The sequence below is a fragment of the Arachis ipaensis genome, chromosome B10, assembly GCF_059453495.1.
Source record: "Arachis ipaensis isolate K30076 ecotype BB chromosome B10, ASM5945349v1, whole genome shotgun sequence".
Lineage (NCBI taxonomy): Eukaryota > Viridiplantae > Streptophyta > Magnoliopsida > Fabales > Fabaceae > Arachis > Arachis ipaensis.
This window is the reverse complement of record NC_142435.1, coordinates 62,891,901-62,904,314: the sequence shown is the minus strand read 5'-3', so window position 1 is coordinate 62,904,314 and position 12,414 is coordinate 62,891,901. Positions and strand designations below refer to the sequence as shown.

Here is a 12,414-nt window from a genome sequence, read left to right as displayed (position 1 = left end):
AATGAAGAGGAGGAAGAGATGAAAATTTTGGTCGGATATATTTTTGATAGGGTTTTAGTTTGAGAAAGAACGGAGGTTGAAGCTCAGGTGTTCATGGAAGTTCTCATGGTTTTCTCTCATGGAATTCTAGCTTGTTTAGGAAGAAAAAATGATAGTAATGATGATGCCTAGGAGACCGTGGGTTAGGATAAGCATTATCCTAAAGTTTGGTGTAAAAATATCTCAAGAAAGGATAATTACTAAAGCTAGATGTATTAGAATACAAGTGTTTCTTACTTTTTCCTTAAGAAAGCTTGGCTTGGAGAGAAAGAAAGAAAACATGTGGTGGCTAACTCTAGGAGAGCCACGTGTCACTAGGTGCTGACTCATCAGAGTTTAATAATAAAATATTATTCTTGAGATAATTACTAAAACTAGATACATCAGATTACACTACTAAAGGATAAGCATGAGCTTTACTAGTATAAATGATACTAGTAACATGATAATCATGAGCTTTACTAGTATTATCCATTACCGGTAGATTTTCTAGCTCAGTTATTATATTACTAAACATAGATGAACATTAACCACAGCAGAGAAAATAATAATATAATATTCCAAATAAAATAATAATATATGAATATTATATTAATATAATTTTTCTCTCGAAATTCGTGATCGGCTTGTCACATAGAGACTAACCACGGAAATCAGAATTTTGAAATTCGGACTCGAAGTGGCTCAAAAACGCAACTTTTCACGACATGCTTACTTAGATCAGGAGAGGTGTCTGGTGCAGTCAAGCTGCTGACTCAGCAGCTTGATGACATAGCACCTGTGCAGCAGAGGTGCTTATATGCACTAAAATTCCTAAAAATTCCATAAAATTTCCGTTTGATCCCGAAAAAGCGCTGTTTCTTCGAGGCTAAAAGCTAGGCCGTTACAAATGAGGGTTGATCCCACGAGGATTGATGGATTAAGCAACAATGGTTAAGTGGTTTACTTAGTTAGACAAAGAGAAAATAGTTTTGAGAGTTCAATTGCATCAAACAGTAAATTCAGAAGATCAGAAAGCAAGCAGTAAATTGATGTGAATAATATATGGAGAAATAGTTAAGGTTTCAGATATATCTATCTTCTGGATTGATTTTTCTTAATAACTAATTTAATCATGCAAGATTCAATTCATGGCAAACTATAGGTGACTAAACCCTAATTCCTTAAACCTTTTTAGTCTCATCTAACCTTCATCAACCGCCAATTTCTTGGTCACTTAATTCCAATTAGAAGGTGAAGCTAAATTCTAGTTTATATGCCGCAGAAACCCGAATTACCCAGATATAAAAGGATTATATGTCATGTATCCCGTTAAGTCCAGATATTTAAAAGTTTAGGAGAAATTATTTTCAAGCTGTTGTTCAAATAAAGAGATTTTCCAAGTTATACAAGAATTCAATTAGAACAAGGGTCATACTTCTGTTCCACCCAGATTCATGAGATAAAAAACAAAAATAATTCTTGAAATAGAAATTAGTACATGAATTAAAATAGAAAAATAATAGCATCAATCCATACAATAAGTGGAGGTTTAGCTGCTCATGGTTCAGAGAGAAAACTAGGATTCAGTAAAACTGTAAAGTGAGGACTGAGGTCTGAGAGAAGAGATTGGCCCGAAGTGCTGAATCTTTTTCCTTTTATATCTAATCCTAATTAATGTAAAAATATATTTTCTAAAACTAAATAATATCTTTTCTAAATTCTAAATAAAATAAAAGTTTAAATCAAAATTTAATAGTTGATTCGTGCAAGCCTTTGGACAAATGGGGAACCACCTAGTTTGTAAGGGTTGGCACCAAACTTGAGTAAACTCAGGTTTGGCTTGAAGTTGTACCTATGCATTCCTCTGAAGTCCTGGTTGTGGCGCCAAACTTGAGTTTCCTCAAGTTTGGCGTGAAGTGGTCCGAATGCATTCCTCGGAGGTATTGATTGTGGCGCCAAACTTGAGCTTCCTCAGGTTTGGCGTGAAGTCATCCGCAAGTACTCCTGGGAAATTCCTTGCTGGCGGCAAACTTGAGCTTCCTCAAGTTTGGTGTGGATGAGCCCGTGTGCAACCCCTTGAGTGTAATGAGTGTGGCTCCAAACTTGAGCTTCTTCAAGTTTGCCGCTGGTGAGGCCGAAGGCAATGGAACTTGTAGTGCTTCCTGGCACCAAACTTGGAGAGTCCAAGTTTGCTTCAAGTCCTTATTCTGCTGTAGCTTCGTTTCTTCACAAAAACTCCGTCAAATTTATCCAAAATGCTACTTGAAATAAACAGAATTGCACACGACTCAAAGTAGTGTTCATAGTGGCTAAAACATATTTAAATCTTGATTAAACTTAACAATTCAAATGCAAATTCAGTAGGAAGAGATAGAGAAGATGCTCATGTATCAGTGGCGTTAGCACACTAACGTTGGCACCTTCCTGCATGTGTAGTAGCGTTGGTGAGCTAACTTTGGTCACTAACGTTGCCTTCTTCCTTGACCAACGTTGGCACTAGCGTTAGTGGGCTAACTTGGCCACTAACGCCAGCACCTCTTCATTGGCAACGTTGGCACTGGTGTTAATGGGCAAACTTTGCCACTAACGCCAGCTTCTTCCTTGTAGACCACGTTAGCACTGGCGTTAGTGGGCTAACTTGGCCACTAATGCCAGCAGCTCTTCATTGAGCCACCGTTAACCATGGCGTTAGTGTGCTAACTTGGCCACTAACGCCACAGCCTCTCTGCTTCTTCTCTGCTTCTCCTTTGCTTCTCTTTGCCTATCATCAATCAAACAAGTGCATCAAAGCTTTGCCATAATTCCAAGATAATGTATCACTCAATACATCAAGTAGTTCTTGCATAAATCTAATGAATATGATTATAATTCACTTGTGTTTGATGAATCAAGACATGCATACATAACTCATCCAAATGCTTGCTTATTGATGAAGATAATGCATGAAACAAAGTAAAAACTTTAGAAAATGGCTTGTGAAACTAGCCAAAGATGCCTAGGCATCATGTACACCAAAATTTATATGTTGTACGTATTTCATTGGTATAATATACAAATATTTGCATATAGCACATAATATTTGCATATAGAACATAAATATTTGCATATGGCACACAAATTTTTGTATATAGCACACAAATTTTTACTGCGATTGTATTTTGTTTGTTGGATAAATCAGTGTTCTCGGTATGTAATTCTTCAAAAGTTTATGTGCAACACATCAAAATTTTTGTACTATATATACACTCAGATTTTTGTGTTTTATACCAAAATTTATGTTACGCATATTTCATTGGTATAGTATACAAATTTTTTCATATAGCACACAAATTTTTCCTGCGAATGTATTTTGTTATTTGGGTGTTATGCGTATTTCATTGTTTAAGAGAAGAAGATGAAAATGACGAGGATGGTGATGCTAATAATAGAAGAAGATGAGGAGGAAAAAAAGAAAAATTTAAACAATAACAACAACAAGACAACATTGGTTGATAGCAGTGACAATGACAACAATGTTGAAGAAGGAAAGACACAAAATAAGAAGAAGACACTATAAAAAATTAGAAGAATAGCGACCGATTTTAGCAACTAAAAAATTTGGTTTCGAATAGCGATTAATTTAGTGACCGATATAGAATTTCTAGGACCAGAAAAAAATTGCTCCCTAAATCGGTCACTAAATTATATTCAATGACCGATTTTAGCGACCCACAAAATCGGTCCCATATAGCAACCGAATTAGCAACCAATAAGTTTATTATACAACCAAAATAAAGTTGGTAGCTAAATTGGTCCCTATTTTTTAATTTAGCGACCAAATTAGCAACCAAAATAAGAGAAGTAACGTCTTTGGGATTCTTGGTCACAAAATCGGTCGCTATTTTTTAATTTAGCGACCGATTTTGCAACCAATAGAGAAATAGGGTGAAAAATTGCTTGGTTGCTAAGGCAATAATCGCTAAATTGGTTGCTAATTGATAAGATAGAGACCAATTTTAGCGATCAACAAAATCGGTCGCTAATAGTAACCGAATTAGCAACCGAAAAATTTATTATACAACCAGAATAAAGTTGGTCACTAAATCGGTCACTATTTTTTAAGTTAGCAACCGAATTAGCAACCAAAACAAGAGAAGTAATGTCTTTGGAATTCTTGGTCACAAAATTGGTCGCTATCTTTTAATTTAGAGACTGATTTTCCAATCGATAAAAAAATAGGATAAAAAATTGTTTGGTCGCTAATTCGGTTGCTAAGACTATGGCCTCTATATTGATTACTAATTATTAAGATAGCGACCGATTTTAGCGACCAATTGAAAGATACTTTTATAAACTAATCAGTCACAAAATCGGTCACTAAATTCAAGAAAATAACAAAGTTACTGAGTTACCCTTACTAAGCCTAACTCAACTTGTAACGACCCAATTTTCAATATGTCTAGATCATACTGGAAACTGAGCGCTACCAATTTGTCTTCCTAATTATTATCTATTATTTATCATATGAGCCTGATTCGTTGTTAAAAGCGTAGTTAATTTGCGAGGTGTATTTTTTTTTGAAAATGTTTAGATTAATAGACAGAATCATTTATAATCAATTCACAAATAATAACAGATAAAACAGTTATAAACAACCACACATAAATACATCACAAGTAGTTGACAACATTCGGTGATTCAGCCTTTATTAGAATATAGACTGTTAGTTAGAATACCCCTAGATATAGCTAAATAATATCTATATACATGTATATACATACAACATCCCAGGTCCTGACCTGTTCAAGAGGTCCCTAAGCTGGCACCAAGGCTAGCCTAGACTCTATACTCACCTAGTCCCTCTAAACTACTAAAGCGAGGGTAAGTACGTTCTAGGTCTTCAAAACTCAAGTCAGGTGGAACGTCATCAAAAGATAGAACATCATCTGCTACTCCTCTACACGATCAGACTTTTCCACAGGACATCTCTCTGGTACCTCATGAAGTAGCCATACAATAGGAATCTCGTACACAGGATTTAGGTTAAAGTGCGCATACGAACGGGGTGCAGACGTTGGCTGGTCTCACAGTATATACATATAATCAGAGAACGATATTCACCCTAGACTCAGAAGACTATCTAGAGCAGAATTCTCTTCTTGCGAACGGTCATCAATGAACTATGGTAAAGTACTCTTACTTCCATCTGAAGGGGGAAGGGAGAGAGAAGGGGTAAGAACTGGGGAGTTCTTAGTAGGGTCGGGGTTATTAGTTACATTCATTAATTCTATGTTGTTTAGCAGACTATTAGCAGAATACAAAGAAGCAGTAATTAGAAAACACAGATAAGTAAAGAAGATAGAGAAAACAGATAGCAAAACACAAACAGAAGAATACAAGAAAATAACACAAGCGCAGAGAATGGAATACAAACAAGGAAATCATACATTCATACCACAATCATAATAAAGGAAATGTGCAACCAAGTATGATGCATGTCTAGCCCTAGCGCAGGTAATGAGCTCATCTGTCGGTTTCTACCCGTTCCCGACGTAACCCGAAGCAGCTGAAATGGGTATGGTTTTCCAGTCAGCATAGGTACAGTTCTCACTAACCGACGTATGCGTCATATCCTCTGTAAGAAAACTCTGCCTTACAGGTGGCGGCATTCCAGCCGTGTATGAAATCATATTCTCTGTAAGCAATCCTCGCCTTACATTTGTGGCATTCTAGCCGTGTATGAATTAATATCCTCTGCAAGTGATCCCAGGTTATCAGTTGCAGGTACAGCTCTCAATAGCTGTGTAACACTGGAAAACGTTCTGTGGTCGTACCACTATCTATCTGACTGCCTTCACGCAGCAAATCATTACATAATCATTCTCATTATCATCATTCATCATCATTCTCATTATTCATCATCATTTTCACATTCTTATGCAGTACCTCTTTCTTTCTCTGTTCAATCATACTGTACAAACTTTACATCTTTCACTTTTACAATATCCTGGCTCAAACCATTTCTCTTATCATATTATTCTTTTCTCTTTGTATCTCTTTACTTTACTCTGGTTACTCTGTGCTCTGTGTTACTTTATTCTGCTCTGATTTCTCTGTTTAACATTTGTATTTAAAGCTTATGTAAATTTCGGTATGAATAGTTAGCCTGTCCCAGGTATAGGTTCATTAAGTCTATACTGAAACAGTTTAACTTTTCATATAACACCTAACCTTAGTCGCAACTCAAGTACTAACTAAGTTGCCCTAGTTCGTTCACTAGTCTCTGTCTGTTTTTCTGTCATTAAAATTTTACAGACTTTTTCTTTGGTTTTTATCTTTTCTTTAACTTTTTATCTTTTCTTTATCTTTGCCTCACTATCATGTTATTACCACTCCCTAAGTGTTTTATGAAGGTAATTATGAGATTCTACACTTAAAGTTGTCTTTCTAAAGCTTTTACAGAAAACTGCCTTTTTCGTATTATTTTATTATTTTTATTAAAATATTATTTTTAATTAAATATTATTATTTAATATTTTATTATTATTTATTATTTTAATACTAAATTTTCGAAAATTAACTTACCTTTTACTTTTAACCTTTAAAATTCACTTTTTACCACCCGTAACTTTTAATATTTCTACTTTTACCACTCTAACTTCCAGAAATTACCATATAACCCCTTAAACACCAAAAATTTTACTTCCTTGCCCTTTCTAAGATCTAAAAGGTGTTCTTCAATTTTCTTCACCACACTCAAAGTGTTCTTCGTGTTCTTCATATATTCTTCAAATTCTTTCTCTGTTTTTACCCGTTTTTCAGTCTTTTCAACAACCGATTTTTACCAAAATTCAAAATAAATTTCCAACCACTAAAACCCGATCTTTTCTACATGATTTTAACACAAATTGAATCTCAATTTAAGCTCTAGGGTTTCATTTTCCAGCAGCCACAATAACACACATTCATAGCTTGAATTTCATCAAATTTCATCAAATTTTCACCAAAATTTCAACAAGAATTACTCATACAAACAATCAATTTCAAGAACAGCCAAACCATATCATAATCACACAAATCAAACATAATCAATCAAGATTAAATTTGTCAATCCCTACCTAGTTTTGCTTCCTAATTCGGTTAAACTTTCAGGTGGTCCTTAAGCACTTTTTCCTCCTAAATCACATCAAGAACAACTTTAAATCCAAAAACTCTCAACTGACCAAATCTCACTCAGTATGTTAGGAAGAGATTTCTCACCTTAGACTTGCTGGAAATTCACGTTTCTTGGCCCTCAAGTCAAGTTAAGCATGATTCCTAAGGAAGAACATCAAGAAAACACATGTTTTGCATGGTTTTCCTTGAAAACCGAATTGAAATGGGAGGGAGACAGCCATCTCACCTTATTTCCATCCTTGATAAGTTACATGGTTATGTAGAGGAAGAAGAGAGGATCATTTTGGTGAAATCGGAGTTTTGATTTGAGTTTTAGTTCAGAAGAAATCAAGCTTTAAAGATTAAGTGTTCAAGAAAGTTTCTCTCTTTTCTCTCTTGTTATTTTCGGCCAAAATGATGAAATGAGACAGCCTTGTAGGTATTGGGGGTGTAAGGTGAGTTGTGATTGGTTGGCTTGGAGGTGGATTAAAATAATATTAAAATATCTCTGGTGTACAACTACTAAAACTAGGCGTATTGGAACACTCGTAAAAACATCTCTAAAAATTATTTTTTGAGCTACTAGCATAAATGACACTAGTAACATATTTATTATGAGAATAGAACATGTATAATAAGGCCTTAGCATTGCTAAATTCATCAGAGAGTGCTAGTGCTAAGCTGCACCAGTAAACCGTAAACCCTGTTAAACCGATTTTCTGTTTTTAACAAAAATAGACCAGGTAACCTTATAATGTCATTCAAGCATTTTATAATACTAATATAATGATAATATTATACTATTATCTCTCTCCTCTCATGAATCGAGTCCAGTTCGTCAAACAAAGACTATTTACGAAAATCATAATCAAAACTGCCAACCGATACGGTTCAAAAACAAGGTTCTTTGCGATTGCACTATCGAGCTTGCCTCAGAGGAGGTTCTAACTTAAGGATGACATAATGATAATGAGGATTGAGATTCTTGATGATATAACAGAGGTGTTTCCAACTCGAAAAGATCTCATGTACTCGAAAAGATCTCATGTACTCGAAAATCAGGGTTGTTACACAACTCCCTCACACCATTGTCATCTTCTCCCCCACAGTACTGTCTTTTGAGTTACCCACACCATTGTCGTCTTCTTCATCGCTGCACCATCTTCGTCATCTTCTGACTGCAGTGTCATCTCCCGACGACTCTTCACCATCGTCTTCTGAGTTCTCGATGTCGTCGCCTTCGTCTTTGAGATCTCGGTGGCGTTGGCATCGTCTAAGTTTGCAGATCTTCTCATCACTGTCCAAATCTAACTTTCTCATTGTCGTGCCATTATTTTCTCACCGTCACCTCCTCTGATCTCACCGCCACCTCTGCTCACCCCTTTGATGTAGATCGTTGCCTTGCTGTCCAGATCCGTCGTTGCTCTCTGTCGTGTAGTTAATTTCTCAACACCACCTCCTTCGGTAACTTATTCTCTAGCAACAACAACAACAACAACAGTTTCCTGATAAACCCCAATTTTGTGGTTTATATTGTGTAGAATTTGGGGAGTTTTGTCAATATTTCTCACACTTATTCACAAGAAATGCATGGTTTTGGGTTCACTTCCTAATATTGCTCCATGATGAAAACATGCTTATTTCGCCTTAAAATTGCTATATTTTGATCCTCTTTTATTTTCATTCGATGCCGTGATGTATTTGTTGAGTGATTTTAGAATTAATAGGGTAAGAATGGCCTAGAAGAGAGAAAGAAAGCATGTACAAAAGGAAGGAACATGAAGATTTGGATTTTGGGAAATTCAGCATTGGCGCGGACGCGCACTCCACGCGCACGCGTGTATGAGGATAGCTGGAAGTAGTGCACAAGGATGGACGCATCCGCACGGGTCAGAAAATTCCCACCGACGCGCACGCGCACCTGGCGCGCACGCGTGGATCACAAAAGCAATCGGCGCGCACGCACGCATGGCACGCATGCACGGAATGATGCACGTGACCTCATTAAAGGAAATCGTGCCTGGCAATTTCTGAGGCTCATCAGGCCCAAATTCAAGCTGTTTCTGCATGGAAAAGACCCAATGATGCTAGGGGGAAAGGGGGGATCATTCATTTTACACTAGACACAATTTTTAGCTAGTTTTTGGTTCTTTGTTCTTCTAGAGAGAGAAACCCTTGTTCCTCTCTATATCTAGCTTTAATTTGGTCTTTCCTTGTTGAATTCTGAATTGGATCTTGTTAATTACTAGTTTTAATTACTTAATTTAAATTCCTTAGTATAATTTTGCTTAGATCTTGTGTTAGTTTTATGAATTCTTATCAATTGTCATTTTATACCCATTTCATGAATGTTGTGAATCTTGACTTGTTGATGTTACATTGATGATTTCTATGATTAATTGTGTTGTTTGAGTGATTGTATGTTGATACTTGTTAGTGGGTACTTGTTAATTTCAATTTAATTGCAATTTGAACATGTCTTTGTTTCTTTCTGATATCTCACCTTCTCATTGTCTAATTCAGATTTTAGGTATGTCGATTTCTCCATTTGGATCTTGATTTTTATGTGATTATTAGATTTTTGTTATTATGTTTCGGATTAACATATTTGGAGAATCTAACCTAATTAGGTAACTATTTATGTGGGCAAAAATAGGGCATTGTAGGTAAGGTTTTGCTCCTGGTGGACTTTTTGTGCTCTGCTTGACCAACAGGCCCATGCGCGTGCCATGAAGTTTCTGGTGCAAGCCAAAATGCCACTACAAGACGTGTTGTAATGCAGGTGTGTGCCTCTCTTAGTCATTGTGCTTTCTTGTCTTGATTAATTTCCATAAAATTGCTAAGTATCTGGTAGTTGAAGTTGGTGTCATTGCTGAATGCTTTCAATCTTTCATGCCATATCTATAGATTGTAAGAAGAAGTAATATAAAGAGACCAAGAAAAAAAAATCATAATGTATTGGGGTGAACATTTTTGAAGATATAAAGAACACTTCTCTAGCTAATTTACTAGGATTTGGAGCACAAAAAATTGTAAGATATAAATCACAACTTCGATAAACATTTTTATTGTTTGTTTATAGATGGATTCCGAGCTGTCAATGACTATAATTGTCTCATCTAAGCTAGATACTAAGATACCTCAATTTGTCCGTCCGTCCAATGTTGAAGTTTTCCTTTCACCACTGGCATGTACCCTTAATGGTTGTATTTTAGGTGACTCTCCCTTCTTCTTATCTATGCCTCCTGGAAGAGTTGGTTCTGGAAGTGATTCTGTATACAGGTCCAGTGATGAATTCAAACAGGTTAAGCCTATTTTTTCTATGTCTATTTCATATTGTTTGGATTATTGGCAATAGAGTTTGATTAACATTCAAAGACCCAAAAAAAAAAGAGATTCTATTGGATCCATATTATGTAATCATATGACAAGTCCTCATATATGACATGACTCCGTTTCCTAGTTTCTAAGTTTGGATCTAAGGCTAGTTTTTATGTTGAAATTATACAAACTAGTTTTGATTACTTTGGTTATGGTTACGATTCTTTACTTTTTGGTGTTCACTCTGATATAGGTCTTGTAATGGGCATTCAAGGTACATAAGTTGCAAAAGAGAGTTCTGATATCATTATATTGGATGTCAATTTCGCTTTAGTTGTAAAGGTTAGTCCATTATTTATTCAACGTGTACTTTGAACTGTTGCCAAATTATAAGATTTGCATAGAACTGAAAGCTTGATATTTAATCAATTCGGTGCACGAAAAGATGTATGATTAGGAATGTATGATTCATGAAACTAGTCTGATTGGCTGTTATAATGTTTTCTTCTCAAACAATTTAAAATTATAATGCCAAATAAAAATGCTACTATGATATTATGTACTATGTTGAATGTATTTTTGATAACTTCCATTAATCAAAATAAAATAAAATAAATTTGAGGTAGGCTTTTAATCTTAGTGTGATTGAAAAAGAGTTGTTCATAGTTACTAGTTAGTGTGATTGTTAGTTGAATTTTTGTGTTTCACTATGATATAGTTTGTGTATGTTCTTCTCTACATGGAAATTCAAACATGGAGGATGTTAAAATATCAAAATTTTCATTTTTCGCAACAGGGCACAGGTTGTGGAGTGGCCACCAATTCGATCATTTTAAAAGAACACCATGGCATCAAATTTGACAAAGAACAATGATGAAGCTGAAGGGAAACCAGGATTTGGTTGTTTGTATATGAAAGTAAGCATGGATGGTGTTCCTTATCTAAAAAAAGTTGATATCAAAACCTATAAACTATAAGGAACTTTCTTCAAAGATCATATCCAATTATAATAAACAAATTCTTTATTGATGCAGGATGTCTCATGCAGGAGTCTGAGGATCATGAAAAGGTCTGAGGAAATTGGACTAGGTACATCTTACACTAAACATGTTGGATTACTAGATTAAGGTTCAAGATTGCTTAAAGATTCTGTTGTGGTTTGTATTGATTACAGCTCCAAGAGCAGTGAAAAATTCAAAGAGACAAAAGTAGTGCAGAAATTGTTGAACCATATTGATTGTTCATGAATAGAGCAGTGTTATGTTATTCATGAATTATTTTTACTTTTAGTCTTGATTGTGGATCATAAATTTTATATATTTAAGAATTTTCAGTATTTTAAATTCTATATTTCTATGTAAACATTGTGAATGTTTTTGGTATTTATTTGAAAAATTGATCTATGATTCTTTTTATATTTTGTGAAAATATAATTATTTATAAAATTAAGTTTTAATAGTGATCAATGTGAAATTAGTAAAAATTTATAATTATAAGATTAGGAACAGTGACCAATTTAGCAACCAATTTAGTTTTTTAGTTCATGAATTAGCGACCAATTTGAAATTTTCAAATCAGGCATCGGTGACCGATTTAGCGACCGATTGCATCGGCAACTGATTCAGCGACTGAAAAGTTGGTCGCTATTTAGCGACGGAAAATTTGGTCACCATTTAGTGACCGATTATGTTAGCGGCCGATACTCTTTGGTGAGGGATTTGGTGGCCTTGTTCGAAAATCGGTCGCTAACAGTTAGCAACCGAAGTTGGTCGCTATTTTCTAATTAGCGACTAAGGTTTTAGCGACCACCAGAATCGGTCGCTAAATCGGTCGTTATTCTGATAATTTCTTGTAGTGAGATGATGACGACGATGATAGAGAAGGGCACGTGAGTATTTGATTAAAAACTTGGTTCAAAATATGTTTGGACGCCTAGTA

General features: G+C 35.3%; 1 long non-coding RNA gene across 1 annotated transcript; it reads left to right on the top strand.

Moving 5' to 3' along the window:
• The first annotated feature begins 10,084 nt into the window (after positions 1–10,084).
• On the top strand, positions 10,085–11,811 carry LOC148580278 (uncharacterized). The gene is made up of 5 exons (XR_015883305.1): positions 10,085–10,187; positions 10,730–10,818; positions 11,273–11,393; positions 11,511–11,565; positions 11,651–11,811. It is a non-coding gene; the product is annotated as an uncharacterized LOC148580278 (long non-coding RNA).
• Positions 11,812–12,414: the final 603 nt, after the last annotated feature.